Source organism: Camelus dromedarius, chromosome 9 (genome assembly GCF_036321535.1).
Source record: "Camelus dromedarius isolate mCamDro1 chromosome 9, mCamDro1.pat, whole genome shotgun sequence".
Lineage (NCBI taxonomy): Eukaryota > Metazoa > Chordata > Mammalia > Artiodactyla > Camelidae > Camelus > Camelus dromedarius.
Genome location: NC_087444.1, coordinates 64,110,145 through 64,128,825, shown reverse-complemented (window position 1 = coordinate 64,128,825; position 18,681 = coordinate 64,110,145). Strand labels below are relative to the sequence as shown.

The 18,681-nt window shown below is 45.3% G+C and overlaps 1 protein-coding gene across 8 annotated transcripts in view; it reads right to left on the bottom strand.

The window, feature by feature from the left end:
• Positions 1 to 12,937, bottom strand: part of GARRE1 (granule associated Rac and RHOG effector 1) — a 76,262-nt gene extending 63,325 nt beyond the window's left edge. For 2 of the 8 annotated variants that reach the window (XM_064489218.1, XM_064489220.1), the window contains exon 1: positions 6,398 to 6,909. The gene's annotated coding sequence lies outside the window, so the exon portion shown is untranslated. Of the gene's footprint in view, positions 1 to 2,797; positions 4,333 to 6,397; positions 6,910 to 12,271; positions 12,291 to 12,877 lie in introns of those variants that run through there. The other 6 variants (XM_010989122.3, XM_064489219.1, XM_064489217.1 and 3 more) reach the window with 6 other exon arrangements.
• Positions 12,938 to 18,681: the final 5,744 nt, after the last annotated feature.

The following is an 18,681-nucleotide window of genomic DNA, read 5'->3' as shown; positions in this document are numbered from 1 at the left end:
GAAAATGCTCTGTCTTCTCCAGTCCACAACAATGTAAATTTAAATATTCACCCTTGATAGTGCGGGGACACTACAGGAAACTAGGGAGATTAGTGAAGCTATTGTCCATGAAATTCAAAGCCCAACCATTTCTATGTTTTGGGGTTTTGTTTTTTTTTTGGGGTCAGTTCAGAATGACACGAGCCATATTTAGAAATGCACTCCAGAAAAATGCTTTGAAGAATTTTATTCTCAACATTCACAAATTTAAAATATCTATCTAAACAAGAGAAAATGCCTGAAAGATTCAGTTCTTAGTGCTCTCTCTTCTTAGAACTCTACTTTTTTGGCTCCCCTGATATGTTACCACGTGAAAAGGAGTGATATAAAAAGATGCTACCTCCTCCTGCCCCCTGGCCCTTCTTAGTTGCCTCTTTGAGCCACTCCCCCTCTGAGAGACCTGGAGTGCTGTCCTTCCTCAGAACTCTATGCTGGGCTGTTTCTCTCTAAGATCAACATACTCTCACTGGGAGGATCCCCAAATCCATCTTTCTAGCCCAGATCTTTTTCCTGTGCTCCAGATTCCAAATATTCAACGGCCTACTGGATAGGTCCCCAAATCAAATGTCCAAAACCACATCTCCCAGTCTTTCTGTATTCCTCCCTGTCGTGGTGAATGGCATCACCCTCTACCTACTCAAACAAGCCAGAAACCTGGAGTTATCCTCTGCCCCTCTCTCTCCTTTATATCCAATTACTCATTTAGTCATATCCTTTCTGCTTCCTTAATATCTCACAAGTCTTTACCCTTCTGTCTTCACTGCCAATCCAAGTTCAAACCATCCTCACCTACTGCCTGAATTACAGAGGAGCTTCCTGAGTGATCTTCCAAATGCTGGGACTGCTCCTCTCTGGTTGCTGTGTGACTAGACTAACCATGCCACTGTTCCACTTACAATCCATTATGGCTCTCCACTACCCCACCTTTCCCCCACCTCCTCCGCCCCCCAATTCTGCTCAGTTCTTGCTTATGCCATCTTTCCTCTCACCGTCTACACATTCAGCTCCCTCTGCCTGGAAAGCTCTCCTGGCTTACTCTCACTCCTCCTGGATGTCTGAGACATCACCTGCTCTGGGAAGCCACCTTGACAAAGACTGAGTTAGGAGCACCTCTGTGTGCAACCGTGACATCCTGCATTATCTTTGCTGTATTGTCTAGTACTGCATCACAACTGCCAGTTTCCTCTGTGTTTCCCCGCATCTCCAACTGCCAACATCACCCAGCTCATTCGAGATATCCGAGTGTGTCAAGCACACTATAAACATTCAACAGATATTTGCTGAATGATTAGTTCATCCTCAGTATTTATTTAATGGTTATTTCTATGCAGCATTCATACGTTCAGCCTTGCTATCCACAGAGGCAAGTAGTGCAGTGCTAGACTAAAAAAAAAAAAGCTGATGACATGCCGCATTCACACAAGTACTCCTCAACAAAACTGATCATTCATTAAGTGACTACAATGCGTCAAGCATTATACCTGGAGCTTTAAATACGTAACACTTAATGTTCAGTGGAGCTGTAAAATAAAAACGGACATTAACTGAATGGGTACTAAGTGCCAGGCACTGTGCTATGCACTTTTCATTTGTTATCTAATTTAATGCTCAAAAGGACCCTGCCAGGTAGGTGAAGTATGTAAGGAAGCTAAGTGAGTTCTCCACGTTCTTGCCACACGGCCAAGGTTACTGACAGTGCTGGGGTTGAGGCCTGGGAGTCTGCCACCAGCGGCTGAGCTCTCCATCACTGCATTATTCCACCTCTGTCAACTATCCAGACCAGGATAGTCTGCTTATCACCCTTAGGAGATGGTTTCAAGCCACAGGTTTCTTGGAATTGACAGGAAGTTGGGCTGGAGCAATGAAAAGAAAGTGACCTCTGTATAGGAGATCAAACCCATATCCATTGCTGATGACCTAAATTCAACTCTCCAATCAAGATCCCTCTCTCCTGGTACTAGACTCACAAGACATCTCCTGAGGTCCTTCAAATGATACCAAGTCATCCTTCCATTCCCTGCTCCTCCTGCTGTATTTACTGCCTTGGTTAAAGGCACTACCTACCCTGCACCTAAACCTAAGGTATCATCACAGATGGTCCCTGTCCTGTTCCCTTTTCTGGCAAGTGCTTTACATTCAATCCAGCCAGTCCTGTTCACCACAGTTCACAGTTCAATCCCGGTCACCTGGTCTACTGCAACCAATCCAGAACTGTTACCTACTGTTACTGTTACATCCTAAATGCCTCTCCCCCTCCTTCACACCAGCACTGTTCAGCTTCCAAGGAACCAGCCTTCAGGAGCAAGCATTTAAGGCTGAGAGAGAATACCTTTTATGAGGACCAGAAGCTAGGCTGCTAGCTAGATGCTCACGCTCCAGCTCTTTCAATGAAAGCAAAGGAGACAATAGCAAAATCTAAGCAACAACTAAAAATGTATGAGAATGTCACATGCCAGAATAGAAGCTAACAAATAGCTCCAATCCCAAGGAACCAGACATTCTATTTTATTCCATTTCACAAAATTAGTAAGTCAGCATTCAATCTTTTAACACAGTGGTTCTCAACAAGTGGGGAAGATGATGCTACATACACACACACACACATACACACACACTGCCCAGGGGACATTTAGCAATGTCTGGAAACATTTTTTGGTTGTCACAACTGAAAAAGCGCTAGTGGGTAAGGCTGGAAATGCTCCTAAATATCCTGCAATGCCCAGGACAGACCCCTATTCACCTGAAGACAAAGACTTACCCACTCAAAGGTCCAGAGTGTAGCAATTCAGCGGCTCTGCTTAACAAATTCCTTCCATATTCAAGTACCTAATGGATAAAAAGTTACTTCTTTCTGGGAAGACAATACAAACTTCCCCCATAAATTAAGCTATACCAGGTCCATAAGAGGTATCAGTGGAAAAGAGGCAGGTAAATGCTATGTGTGTGGTTTAGAAAACAAATACTGAGTGGGAGGAAGGAGAGCACCACAGAGGCTGAGGCCTGGTCAGCGATCTCAAGAGAGCAGGTGAGGCTCCTCACTTCACCCCAAGCCTGGGAGTCAAGGCCCCCATGAATCCAGAACCTACCTCTCTAGCCTTACTTGCAAAAGGCCCCTTCACCCACCCTCTGCTCCTGCCACACTGCCCACCTACAACAGCTTCTCCACAGCACCACGACATCCTGCTGTTCCCGCTGGAAAAAACCCTCACCTATTTCACCAAAGCTCTGTCCTCCAGCTCAGCAGCACTTAACTCCCCTCAACCCCAGGGGAGGAGGACATGTCCTTATCTCAATCACCAATCACAAAAGCCAGTTCCTAGATTCCGACAGGAAGGAGGTAGTACAAAGACTTAGGTGGAAAATGCTTTAAATGGCTCAGGCCCTAAGGCCTTGCCCTCTGCCACCTAAAATCAGGGCTTAGGAGCAGCCAGCCAGGAGCCCCCACACTTCCTGCAGTTGCTGGGTAAAAATAGGAAGTGGGGGAGGAAGCTCACAAAGCAGAAACAAATGTAATCACTGCTTAGCTTCCTGAACATAAATCACTGAGCAGGGAGGGTATCATTAAAACACTGAAACGGAAAGGGAGGCATGCAGAGCCAAGGCCAGAGGAAAGGAAGTGACACTTCTGGGTCCACCAAGCCCAGACTAACTCTGCTGGGGAGACTAGTATAGTATGTGCAAAACTGGACAAGAGTTTATAAAGAAAGTTTCCAAGGAATTAATACTAAAGCATGTTAATTTAAAGAATCAAGCAACAACTCCTGAAACATTAAAGTCCTATCAGAGTAAAAAATGTCAATGAAAAAGTTTTAAGAAAGTCAGGATTAAACTGTATTTGTCCTAGTCAAGAAGAGGCTAGTAGAACTGTTAAAACAAAACAAACCAGAAGGTTACTAAATAACTGAGTGGTTTATGAAACCCATGCTTTTCCACACTGAGCTATGAAAATGCACATAGATAGAAAAGAACCCTACTAAACAAAAATTCTATTCACAGAATTCTAAAAAATTCTAATCATAGTTAGAATCTGTCATCTATCAGAGTTGAACAAAGATGCCTCTACACTTGTGCCCACCAACACGGCTCAACCTGCAGGCCGTGCCTGAATGCTCCAGGTACCCAGGATGCAGAGGTCAGTGCCGATGTCAAAGAGCTTCTAGTCTAATGGGGGCACAAACTGCCTCCATGTGGTGACACCTGATTGCCCTTGTGCTGACACTTGCTCTAAAACAATTTATCACCACAAAATATGACATTCCTTTACAAAAATAAAGCAAGTTATCATTAGTGGATTTGAAGAGCTTTTATATTTGGTAATCTACAAATTACTGGTAATTTCATTTAAGCAGAAGAAAGAAATTTTCTAACCACAAAGCCAATAGAGTTGAAATTTAGTTTCAAAATAACACAGGTTAAAAACAAAATAGGACAAATGTGTTAAACAGTCATATAGATAAATGACAGGTTTAATTTTGTTTAAATTGAGGGTATGGAGTGGGTGGGGGGTAGAAAAAGGAAACATCAAAGGTTAGTTTTTTAAATAGTCATTGTATGAACAAGCAGAAAAGTCAATTAAATGGATGATAATCACCATATATTCAGTTTCATACAAAGAAAAATGGTGAACATTAAATGAAAAAAATCCATTATTACTTGGTCCTGCTGAGGACAAATCCAGCTATCTGTCTGATTCTCTGGTAATAAATGAATTTACTCTATCCTAAGACTCATGTGTAGTCTTTTTATGAAGTCAAAGGCAAACTCTCAAATCTGCTGCCATTAAAATAAATGAAGTATTAGAACTTTTGAAAGAATTTTATTAGAGGAACACTCTAAGCCAAAAAAAAAAACTTTGTTAAACAGAAATAGTCAAAAGAGGGGGAAATAGGTGGGGGGCAAAGCCTTACCAAAAAAAGGTTTATCTACAAATAATTACCACACATCACCAAAGGGTGAACAAAGTTGGCTTCTAAACGCCTGAAAAAGTGCTCAGGTGAAACTAAGTTTTTATCTATAAATTGAAATGGTCTTGGGCCAATAAATATCTGCACATCAAAATGCACCCCAAGCACTATGAAAAGTTTTACAACAACAAATTGTGCTGCTTATGGAAATTCAAGTGTAAATCAACAAGTGAGAATAACTTTAAATCATCTTTAAAAAATCACAAAACATTGATGTACTTTTTCAAATCCAATTTGTTAAAAAAAAAACTTAAAAAAAATCTACATCTATGGAAAAAACCTGCAGGTGATTTTTATTCCAGTGTGTTACAGCATGAAAAGGCCTTGATCCACTCAGCTCTGTTTAAGTCTAGTTTTAGCTCAGTTATCCAAAGTTTCCAAACTTGTAAAAGCAAACTGAACTAGTGAAAACTAATGTATCTATTAGAAGGTTATTTAAGGAAATTTAAAATTCTATAGTGCTACTCATTCTTAACAACTTGCACTGTGGCACATAACCAAAATTAACCTCGAATGGGGAAAAGCGAGTATTTATCAAGAAGCTTATATACAAATGGGTAAATCAAACTGTAATATGGAAATTATTTCACTTATTACAGAGAGGAATTACATAACCTTTAGATAAATACACTTCAGATTCAGGATCATTTCTGAAATTTTAAGGTACTCTTTTTATAATATCCATAAATTTTATCAGTGGATATTATAAAAGCTCCCTCCTCCAGGCAGGAAAACATTGACTCCAATTTTGCACACCCAGCAAGCCTTCCTTCCCATCGCTAAAAAAGAACAGCAAGTCAGAGTTACAGCTAGGGAGCCCATTTTTCTCCACAAACATTCCAGCAGGTCAAATATTTAGCCATGAGGACATTCAAAGAGCCTCCTCCCCATCCTATCCCCACTCTCCCCCACCCCTTCCCGAGGCAGGGAAGAGAGGCAGGCCTGCGGTAGCTTATGCTCTTACTTTGTAGGTAAGATGTTCCGATGCTGAGATACTAGGGAAACAGGTATTGTCAAAGGACAGTAGCTATGGGTAAGGGTTTGGGAAGACAGACTCACCTACAAATGAAATTCCACTCTCAGTAACTATCAGCTGAATGAAAGCACTTGCTCACTCTATGACCTGAGGCAAATTACTTGAACTCTTGTGCCTCAGTTTCTTCAGTACTATGGTGAGGATTAAATCCATAAAGGACAGCACTTGGCACATTCTGAGTCTTACTCAGTAAATAGAAGCTCCTGCTCTGAAAGATGCCAGGGACCCAGTTAGAGGGCAGAATTTTATCTTTTTTGAAATTCTTCACCCTGGTCTACTATTTATAAAAATACAAACTTCCCCTCCCCACCCCCACCAACACCGCAAAGTCACAACAACTTTCAAAAACATTATTTACCTTCTTCCAGCTCTGGCCCCAACTTCCAAAGTCCTGGAAACAAACTAAAACTGTGCTGCCCTGTGTTCTCCAGAGGGGAAGGAGGTCATGGCTCCACCCATTTCCCTGCCTACCACTCCCTCCTCTTTCAGCCTCAAACTACAAGTACGTGGACACTGCTAAGGAAGGGATCACCTCGCATCACAAAGTACATTACAAAGGGACTTAAGCCAAGGATGTGGTGCATCCTCCTACCCTGAGACAAAGGGATGAGATAGGTCCTCGTGAGCTGGTGAGAGGGACCACTTTCACCTCTCCCTGCCTAGGTTACCAGCCTGCAGCACTCAAGCTGGGGAGCTAAGCCAGCTTTCCTGTGCCTCTGTTCTCAGGCACACATATCCACCTCTGCGACCGGGGAAAGACTCAGGTATTCCTAGGTTCCACAGTCATAATTATCAACTTGCTAGTATCTAAGCCCAAAATCATCTTTAGTAAGAAAATTAGATTTTTTTCAGGGAACATGTAGCTCTAATTCCACATTCAAAAACTTCCACATTATGTTTCTTTACAACTACCAATTTGAAAAAGCACATATCCAAAACAAGGAACATAGTCAAAATGGTTAAAAAAAAAAAAGGCAACACCATCTAAGAATGAATTCTAGAAATAGACTCAGTAAATGTAGAGGTCTGCATCCAGGACCCTCATTGGCAGAACTGTCTGTCTAGAAGTGCCAACCTGAAAGTAACCCACATGTCCTGCATTAAGGGGTTCATTAACAAAATTACACAGGAACATCTCACAACCATTTGAAAGATCAAGGCAGAGCTACCTTGTTTCATCAAACCTAAACTGCCTTATAAATCCTATCATCAAATTTACACATGCTAAGAAAAACTCTGCCATCTAACGATGACCTGCCATCTCACGACACATCGCAGTTTCAGGCTCCCTCAAGGCTCTTCCCTGTCACATTCCTCTGCCTCATTCCATCTAGGACACACATCCTCCTTGGAACAAGCCTCTTTGTGCCCTTTTCTCTCCTGTCACTTTTTCTAGTAGTTACCCATATTTAAGATCCACTGTTTTGATGAAACCATCTCAGGCCCCTTCAGTTCCCAGAGAGCCTTTCCTGACCTCTAGCAGCCCCCTCTGCAACTGCTCCTTGTTAGCTTTGTGTGACTTCCCTTTCCAGATGAACTGTGAGGACACGGAGACAGAGGCTGGACACATCTTCACATTCCTGGCAGAGCACAACGCAGGGCCCTAACACCACCACCACAAACCCACATCTGTCAGGAACTGTTCTAAGGACTTCACAAATATTAACTCCTTTATGCCTCACTGTAACCCCAGAAGGTACGTACTATTACTTCCCCCATTTTCAGACAGGGTAAACTGAGGCAAAGAGAGGTTGTATGACTTAGAGGTTAGTGATGAGCAAGTAGTAGAGGCAGGACTCGAACCCAAGCAGTCTGGATTGAGTCCTTGCTCTTAACCTCTATACTACACTCCCTCTCTAAATGACTGCTATGTACATAGCAGACATTCAAATTTTCATTTGTATTCATTTTTAATTGAAAATATAATGCATATACACAGTAGGAAAAATTCATACTGTACAAAAGAGTATGCAAGAAAAAGCTAGGTCAGTCTAACAGCCTAGATTTCTGGGGCCTCATCCCAAAGGCAATTACTGTTTCTTTTTCATCATTCCAGAATTTTTTTCTGTGCTTAGAAACCTATTTCATGTGTATTCCTTTCTCTTTTTCACACAAATGGGCACATATACCCATTGTCCTGGATTTTGCCTTTTTCACTGAATATTTCTCTGACCTTGATGCATATCTGCTATTTTTATTTTTATTTGCTATTTTTATTCAATCTGAAGACATAAATATTTTCACACTTTAACCCAAGATGACTTCACGAAGTCAGAGAATCTTGGTGGACTTGGACTTCATCAGGAAACAGGAGTCACAAAAGGCTTTTTTAAATGCACAAAAGCTACCAAGAGTTAGCCTTGTAGGAATGTGTAGGCTGAATCAAGAAGCACAGACCTAGAAGGTGACATTCGACTTGTGGCTTCTCCTGTAATAGTAAATACCTACATCAGAGGACTGTTATGAGGACCAAATGAGGTATATACACAAAGCACTCTGCACCAAATCTGGCTAGCACAGAGAGTCTAAGGGACAACCACAGCACCTGACACGCTGTTAGTGCCCAATAAGTTAGATATTATTAATATATATTTCTTCAAAAGCTGGCCCACTTTCCTTTCCCATCTCATTTCCCTCTGCTCCCCTATTTTTATCTGTCCACCCTTCACCCTGAGTCTCCTGTAACTCACATCCTCACGCTTGCTCACCTCTGCACCTTTGTGCAGTCATTGTGGCCCTGCTGCTAAGGCCTCTCCCCTTACTGTGGTTCTGGACTCATTAACTATTCCCCACAGTACTCAGCTCAAGCACAGCCCTCTCCTGGAAATGTTCCCTAACAACTGCAGCTGGATTCTCTGAACAAGCAGTTTGGGAAGAGCCTATCTGTCAGGACTTCCCACCTTCTGGTTCTCAGCATTGTCAGTGCATCCAGGAGCAAGCAGGTTCAGGGGGACTGACTCAGGCTATCTAAGCTCGAAGATGACTGGTGTATTAACCAGAAGGCCAGTTACTAAGTTTACAAACACTGATGAGAGCTAATACCTATTGAGCATTTACTAGCAGGTAGGCAGCAAAGATGAAGATGCAGCTATTATTCCCAATCTATAAATGGGAAAACAGGGAGCTTAGCCAGCATCCCAAGACCAGGATCTGATCAAGCAGTCTGGATGCAGACCACTCTCAACCACTCACATTCTCTCCTTGGCAGGAAATCTCCATGTGAAGCCATGTTCTAATCAAAGGCTATTAGGATCATGGAAGCAAAGCAAGGGAACGATTGATTCTCCCCACTAGGGGCATCAACGCCCATCTGCCTGGTAGTACAAAGGCCCCGTGGAGGACCACACGCAGCTCCCCTGGCCTGGGCCCCCAGACAGTGCTACAGACACATCACCCAATTCCTCTCTGGGACCCACCACCCCAATTTCCATAGACATCCCAACCCGTTCCTTCTGTAATCACAGTCTTTCTTTTGAGGATACAAAATTAAATTTCAGCATCTGGCTACACACACATTCCAATCATGCCTTCCTAGGGTTATAGCTGGGTCATTTTGGTTGAGCTTAAAAGTTTTCCCTGAAATTCTCAAAATTACATTTACTAAATGTCTCTTGGCATGTATCTTTTCTATAGATTGCTGATTTAACATTATTCTGGTTTGATTCTCAGATGATCATTGATTCATTCAAAAAAGACTTAATTGTTCCTAGAACACTGTGTTATAGGTCCTGGAGACAGCACCAGTGAACAAGATAGGTAAGATCTTTGAACCTGGTGGAGCTTATTATGTGCCTCCGACTTATAGCCACTTGCCATACTTTATGGCAACTGCTTATTTGGTTTTCTTCCCTAGGCTGCGCCTTCCAGCTCTGTATTCCAAGAACTGGCCTGTACTGTAAATACTCCATAAATGTGAGCTAACTCAATTCATGACTAAATTCACTGGGTCTCATTTTTCTCATCCAGGGTTGAATCAGATTATGTCCGAAGTCCGTTAGAGCACAGGTAGAAAGTTTAAATCATATCATAGGGATAGAAAGCAAACGGCAAATGCAACCCAAATAAAGAAGGAAGAGATGTGGTATGTCAGCTGGTAAGAAAAAAGCAATGAAGGGCCCCATCACCTGGAGAAAGTACGGCCTCAGGAACATGAATAAGGGTGAGTTAGTTGGGGAGAAAGAAATGACTTGCAGCAAAATCTTGAGTTGGGGGTCACTGAGTGGAAACAGGCTGTGGGGGTGAAATGAGTCTCTACCTAGAAGTCACATACTGGATGAGTGGGAAGGAGCATGCACTGGGGGAAAGAGGTAGAGGTATTAAATTAGGCCTTAGAAAATGCTCCCAGGAAGATATGGGAAGAAGAGAAGCAGCAAAGGCGAGAGAATAAGCAGAGTCACAAAGTTAAGATAAGGACCACCATAGCTCCAAGTCAAGAAGGGCAACCAAGGGGGTGGGTGTAGCTCAGAGGCAGAGCACATGCTCAGCATGCACGAGGTCCTGGATTCAATCCCCAGTACCTCCATTAAAAATAATGAGAGTAATTTTCTTAAAAGGCCAACCAAAAGGAGATTCACAACAGCAAGAAAGTATTGCTCATCTTGCCAAATATTTACGGTCAAGGTCAAGGGAAATGAGTAAGCAACAGCCACTGCATCCGTCAATTGGGGGGCCCTCAGGATGACAGTTTCAGTATGGATAAAGCACAACCCCGACACATTCAGGTTCTCGGTGAACCTACACAAAGAGAAAACGACATCCTTTTTCTGTAACTCCAAAAACTTACTCAAACCAACATTCTTTGTTCACGTTGGATGGTCACTTACCACTAAGCACAAAGTCAAAAGAGTCTGGAAAAGGAGACAGTGGACACTCAACTCATGTGATTCCCCAGTCCACTAGCTCTCAGACACAATCGTTTTCCTATAGGGTTATTAGTCCCCCTTGACATAAAACTTCTGGGGTACTGAGCTTTGGGTTTTCAGCAGAATAAACATTTAGTAAAATTTTCAGAAGAATCATGTGCAACTTGTTCAAAAAATTTTAAAGAGGATGCTTAAAACATGCTGTCTTCCAAAAATCCAGAGATAATTTTAGATTGAAAAATCTAGGCTTGCCAAGGGAATCTGAGAACTTTTCTATCTTGGTCTCCAATGCTAACCTACGTATTCGTGTGCAAAAATAGAGGAAGATTAGAATCTCAAATGCCAGACTGAAAAGTTGCCACAACAAACCTCAACTCTTCATATGGAGTCTGTTATTTAGTCAGCAAGAAAGCAAATGAAACAGCAATAACTAAACTTTTTACTTTAAAAGAGAAAATGAAAAAAATCTCAAATATGAAATACTTCCTAGACCTGTAAAGGAAAACGATTTTTAAAAGGATATTGTGAATGGAATTTTAAAACAGCATGAACAAAGTCTAAATATCAATTTGTAAGTAGTCCTTTACAAACACAGGTTTAGAACTGCAGGTATAAAATGCGATAAAATGGCATTTATAGATCATTCAATAGCATGGGGAAAACTAACCCATTTGGAAAATATTTCATATCTTAAACCAAAACCAAATTTTAAGTAAATTAAATAACTAAAAGTAAAACAAAACAAAACAAAACCATGGAATGACAAGCAAATAGGGAGGTTATAAATACCGCAATGGAGAATAATTTTTGAAATGTCAAAGGAAAAATAATACTATGGTTTTTTTTTTAAATGAACGTTATTACCTTTGACCTCATTTGTAAATTTATCCTAAAACAACAATCAGACAAATCCTTTTGGCAGAACTATCTTGTGACGAACTGGAAACAATCTACATGTCCGTCAGTAAGGAAGGCTTGGTTAAATGATGACATGGTATACTAAAACGTCCATAAAAGTGGTAATATATACCTATATTTATTGATGTCACCAAAATGTTAGCAATGGCTGTCACTGAGTGGTAGGCTGACGGGTGACTGTCACTTTAAAAAGTATTATCTCAGTACTTTTTTGTGTTGTCTTGAATGTAAAGAACACATTGCTTTTATAATGGGGGTGCGAGGTGTTAACAAGCTATTTTCAAACTGGAGCCCCCCTAAAGCTGAGTATTTAACTGGCAAAATTTGTAAGGAATATAAACAAAATTCTTATCATGCCAACCAGACATGCTTCTTTCTTCGCACCGCGCGGAGTAGGAAGACACACCCCTGACGCTGCGCTCGCCCCTCGGACGCTGGTCCTTCATCCTCACCTCGGCCCTCTCGGGGTACCCGCGGAACCTTCCCCGGCCCGACTGCGCCAGCGGGCTCGGCAGGGCCGGAAGATCTTGTTCCTCCGGGCCCGGCCCGGCCCGGCCCGGCCCGGAGGGGAAGGTGAGCGCAGCCGGCCGGCAGCCGCGGGGCGGCGTGAGGGCCGCGTCCCCAGGCAGTCCCAGCGGACCCCGAGCCCCACAGGCCGCCGTCCCTCAGCGGACGGCTCGGCGGGCTTCCGGGAGCCGGTCCCGGCGCCAGCCCGACCTCCCCAACCCTGGCGGCCAGTGGGAGAGCCCTCCTCCCCTCCTGTCCCGCGCCCGCGGGGTCCCCGCCGCGTCCCCGGTTCCAGGCACGAGCCAGGAGGCCCCTCCAGGCTTCCGTCCGCCTGGCCAGCGCCCCCAGAGCCCGGCGTCCTCCACAGCGGACGGGCAAGGGGCCGGGGCCGATGGCCCTGCGCCCCGCGGCTACAAGCGGAGCGGCACCCGGCGAGGTCATGTAGTCGCCAGCCCGGGCCGCAGCCCACCGCCCACCGCCCACCCGCCACCCACCACCCACCGAGCCCGCCGGCCGGCGCCAGGCAGCGCCAGCTCGCGCCCGCTCCTCACCTGCGACGCGCCTCGGCCCCCAGCGCACCGCCCGGACCGGCTGTGTACACCGGAAGTGACGTCTCCCGGCCGGCCCCGCCCCCGCCCCGGGCGGACGCCGGGTGGCTGCGGACCCAGCTACTGGGAGCGGACCGCCCCCTGCGCGAGCGGGGAGGGGGCGGCCGTGCACCTCCTAATCTAGGGACCGAGGACCTCCAAGTGGGACAACCAGGGAGGGGGTTGAGGACCGGCGGCCAGAGCCTGCAGGGCCTCCCTGGTCCTCCACTATAGCTTGGCCTCGGGGCAGGAGGGGTCAGCTGCGTCCTCAGAGGTTTATTATTAAAATTGATTACTGAAAATTGAGCTCTTACTAGATGCCAGGTTCTGACAGGCACTGTAGGAACGAGATAATGCCCTCACCCTCATACATTTATTCCTTAATAGTGGAAACACAATAAAATTGTCAGAAATAGGTTTGATGATATAGTGCCAATTGCGACAAGTGGTAGGAGGGGAAAGTGGAAGAAGGAGGGAGAGTCCTCCAACCTAGTGAAGGAGGGTGATGAGGGAATTCTTCGCTCAGGAAAAGAGCAGGAGTTGAGATCCTAAAATGGAGAAGGAAAAACAACAACAATAATAACAACAACAAAACCTTGGCGTAGCAGTGAGGAAAGGACTTTACCGCTGAACTAACAGCTGGTGTCTTCTATGGCTTTGTGTTCAAGAAACTAGGGCGGTAAGAACGTCTTACCTGAGAGTAAGGGGTAATTTTACTGTACTTGTGGGCTTAACGGGATTACTTGGGCTAAATTGTGGAGAAGGACTAGAGAGGAGAGGCAAGAGTGGATGTAGATTTGTATGCCCATGTTCCAAGCAGCATTATTCATAATAGTCAAAAAGCTGGACACAACCTAGGTGTCCATAGATGTGTGAATGGATAAACCAAATGTAGTATATCCGTACAATGGAATATTATTCAGCTTTAAAAAGGAAGGGAATTAAAAAAAAAAAAGGGAAGGAAATTCAGACACATGCTACAAGTGGATGAATCATGAAGACGTTATACTAAGTGAAATAAGCCAGTCACAAAAGGACAGATATCCTGTAATTCCACTTAAATTAGGTACCTAGAGTAGTCAAGGTTATAGGGGTAGAAAGTAGGATGGTAATTGACAGGGACTGGGAGGAGGGGAGCATAGGGTATTTGTAATTAATAGGTACAAATTTTGAGGTTGGGAAGATGGAAAAGCTCTGGAGATGGATGTGGTAATGGTTACACAGCGGTGTGAATGTACTTAAGGCCACAAAACTATATGCTTGAAAATGGTTAAAATGGTAAATTGTATGTATATTTTACAATGATGATAGATAGATATAGAGATCAAGTAGGAGGCTCTTTCAGTTGTCCAAGCAAGAGGTGGTCCTGATTTAGACCAGGATTTAGATTTGAACATCTATCAAAAAAAAAAGTTTAAATATCATCCAGTTTATTATACTTATAAATTATATATATGCACTACCAATATACTATTTACATTATGAAACATACATAAAAAGAATTTTAAAAGATAAACTATATATGTGTGTGTATATATATATATATTTATATATATATGAATATTTTCTTCCTCTACCCCAATAGATTGCCTTCTTATACTAGTGAGTATGTGAACCTCGCTTTGAAAGCCATTCACAGACTATGGTAGTGGCAATGGGGAATAAAGTCAGTGATGAACTAGACATGGAGGGTCAGGAAGAGGAGGAAATCCTAAATCTCTCCTGGGTCTCTGAGACAAGCCATGGTACTGGTGACAGTCACAGTGCTGAGAAGCTCCTGAAGACCACCTTTGGAAGGGAGGAAGATAAGAAGAAGACCACGTGAACATGACATCAAAGAGGAAGCACCAAGTAGGCAGTTGGGGATGGAGGTCTGGAGCTTAGGAGGGAGCTGGACGTGTCACTGGGGCTTAGAGGGCCACTGACATTGTGGGTAGGAGCTGAAGGTGGGTATAGGTTGAGGGAAGACTTTTTGGTGGTTGGTTTTTGAAGGTGGAAGAGACTTAAACATGTTTCAGTGTCAGGAAGAGCCGGGTGACAGAAAGAGGCTGAGGATACAGGTGAAAAGATGTGTTCATCTTGCGAGGTTCTGAAAAGGCTGAAGGGGGTCTCAGATGCTTGGCCATGGGTTTACCTCAGGTTGCAGTAAAGAGGGAGGAAAGCTTGGGGACAGAGACACGAGGAAAGTGAAAAAGTTCTGAAAGCAGAAAGGAGAAATGTGGTAGAATTTCCAAATTGTAGTGAGGATCTATTTCAGGTTCATAGAACCATCTTTCCTGTTAAGTGACTTGCCCCTGCAGCTTTCAGGTGAAAGCGAAGAAGATGAAGCAAGGATTCACCTGGGGGCTGAATAACGGAGAACATTATATGTTACCAATATTATGGGCTATGGAATCCAAACTCCAGGAGAAGGGATGTGAAAGAGAACAGCTGGGATGGAGGAGGTGTCCCTGGGTGCTAGTGTCATCTGAAGTATATAGGCTGTAAAAGGGACCAGAGATGATGTGCTCGGCTTTTTGAGTGAGTCAGGTGTCTCGTGAAGTCTCAGGACAAGCCCATCTCTTATTCAGAGGTTTTGGTCTAAATCAGGCCTGGAGGCACCTGGTAAACACTGGGATGGAACTTTAAAGAGGCCCCCTGGCAGGCTCTGACCCACACACCCAACCACTGTTGCTTACTTCACTCCAAGCCTCATGGCCCCAGAGTAATGTACTGGAAACCACTCGTGCCTGGCACCACCTGGGTCCCTTGTATAGACTTCAATCCAGGCAGGGCCAGGAGGTTCCGGAGACCCATTCAGCCATGCATGCACTTCTTAGTGGGACTCAGCATGAACTTGAGGCCCCTTCGGTGGTCTCTGTGGTGCTCTCAGCACCAGGCTGACTTGGACCTCTCAAGCTTACTTGAGGACATTTTGTATTGTGGCTGGATCAAGTCGGCTTTGTGAGCACATCTATAGCTATCATACTATACTCACTTCCTAGAGGTTTGAATTTTTTATTTTCATTCATCAAACACATACATATGGAGAGGAAGGGAAAGAACACCCATGTACCCACCACACAGGTGTGAGACATTTGTCACTTCGTGTCAACTCTTTATTCCAAACTCCCTTGCAGCAGAGGGCCGAGAAGAAGATGCAGCCCACAGGGTCTAGAGACAGGGGCTGGCCCTCCTGGAGCCCCCACATCCTCAGGAAAGGAAGCTGCCTTCCTCCAGCTCAGCAGGGAGGTCTACAGATGGAGCCTCAACATGCACATGGGGATGGGATGGTGCCTCAGAGACCATCAGACAAACACTTCAATTTGCCACTTAGGAGGCCAAGAAGGCCCAAGACAGGAAACATGGTCTCTCCTGAATCCACCCGACCTCCTGTGTATTGGTTTGAGGCAGAGTTGGAGCCAGATCCTGTGGAAGGAATGGGAGCCTCGGAGGTTATTCCCTGTGACAAGTGAGCAGAACAGAGTTTCAGGAGCTCCTCGGTGACTGAAGAGCCCTGCATTAGTGGATGGGCCACAGATGTACCTTGACCTCGGCCTGAGATGGCTCCCCTTGTTGAGGAAAAAAAGCTAATTTGCTAGGTCGAGCTTTTATGAGGACTTCACATTCCTAACATCAGAAGAGCTGCAGAATATGAGCATCCCATACAGAGGGGTTCATAAGGGATTAGAGAACTGATTTGCTTAGGCAGCCAAAGTTATTACTGTTGGCTTCTGCATGCTGTGTAGCAAAAGCCAGGGCTTCCAGGCTGGGCTTTTACATGTTAGTTTCAGAGGGCGTGTCTGAAAGAAGAGCCTTCAGGGAAGGAGTTTTCACAGCCAAGTGTTCTTGGTGGTGGTGGTTGGAGGGGTGGGTAGGGGCAATGGGGTTGAGTTTGGAGAGTAACTTTTCTCCTTCACCTTATTGATCTCCCTTGCGCAGAATGCGAAACCTACAAGATGGACTGTGAGTGCCCCTAAGAGTAGCTGCATTCCTGAATCCACAGGATCTGGGAGCCAGTCTGGAGAGGGCTGGCCAGACATTCTGGGCACAGAGCAACTGGCTGTCTGCTGGGTATGGAGAGATGCTGGGGAGAGGCCAGTCCAGTCTGTCCGGTGGCGTGGCCCACACAGGAAAGGGGGGTGAGGGCAGCATGGGTCACGTGCCAAAGGGGAAACTTCTCCCCCAGTCTCCAGACTGTCTCCCTGAGGAAGTCGCTCCTCACCCCTCCCTTTCCCCTGTAACCATTTGAGCATCCTGTTGTTCTTTCTCCACTCCACCCTCCACAGGCTGGCAGTGGCTGTGCTTGTGGCCAAGAGGCCCTTGCCAGGCAGAACCATCTGCTTCTATTACACCCCCACCTCAAAGATCCCAGCTTGCCTTTGATCTTTCTGAGGAGCTGGGGCTGGCCAGGGGCCTGGAAGACCCTTGATGGGTGAACTGGACCCCAGGAGTCCAGGACTCTTCCTCTGCAGCCAGGACAGGATGCCTGGTACCATCTTATGAAACATGTAACATTCGTGTAGGCAGGAGGAGCTGCCGGGGAGCTCCCTGAGGGCTCAGGGCTTGGTGAAACAGACGTGTCTGGATGTATGTGGGGTGGAGGAGGGGCGGGGGGCTGCTGGATGGACCACCCTCGAGGCTATGATCACCACAGTTATCAGCTGTGAAGGTCTGCACAGTGGAGAGGGATGTTTTCCAGGCCCCACAGGCTGCCAGAGCCAGTAAAGGAAGGAAAGGTGTGCTGGGGAGGGAGACAGGCAAGGTTCTGGTGCTGGTGGAGCCAGAAGGGCTGCAGCCTTGAAGTCAAGTTACCCTTAAAGCCAGAGGCAGCTCCAGTCCATTCCACAGCAGACAGAACCAAGGCCCAGCTCTCCTCAGGTTCCAGTATGTAGACCTGGCCCCGGGCACCACCCTAGCTCAGAAGGTCTAGGCGATTATCTTGGTCCAGCAAGAATTGCGAGAGGGTAGTTTGCCGAGTCGATTCTGTGGCCTTGTAAAGAGTTGGACTTGAACCCTTGTTGGTGGTCTGAACAATTAAATTTATAAGCATCCCCTCAGATTTGCAAACCTACCAGGGAGCCAAGACTGAGGGGCATGAGAAACCTTCTTGGGTCCATCTGGTTGAAGAAACCAGAACTCTATCTCCTTTCCTGAGTATGGGTGGATTCTCCTTTTGGTTATCAAAATGTAATAACCCCAACTCCTTGCCACTGAAACAAGAGGGGATTTATTAGCCCAAACAAAAAGAGCACTGTGGCCACTAGAATGGCTGTCCTTGGCAGCAGTCCTGATGCCTGGGAGGAACTTACTGCCGCCCTGCAGCTTCTGTCTGCTCCCTCTGGGCGTGGTGGTTGGTGGGGGTGGGGGGGAGGGCGCCTCAGGGCCTCAGTCTTCATTTCTTCCACACATAATCCCTGAGTCCTCCAGCCAACAGCCTTGTTCAGGCCTCCAATCAGAGATTTTTACCCATGGTTGCCCCTAGTTACAGTTCATTTAGGGCATCTCAATTGGGTCTTCAATTCCTAGCAAGCAGGGACAGTAAAGCTGCCACTGGCTGGGTTTCTGGTGTCAGTGGTGACTTGTGCAACCTTGGGCAGTGGCCACAGAGCCTGGACTCCCTCCCAAAGAGATTTGGGATACTCAATTTCATGTTCAGTGTAGGTGCTGGATGGTAGGACTACACATAAGAGACTCCTCTTCCCAGACAGCTGGCTGCCTCCACATGGAATTCAGGGAACCAGGTGTTCCAGCCAGGTCAGAGAGCAGTGTGTGGGAGCAGTGTGAAC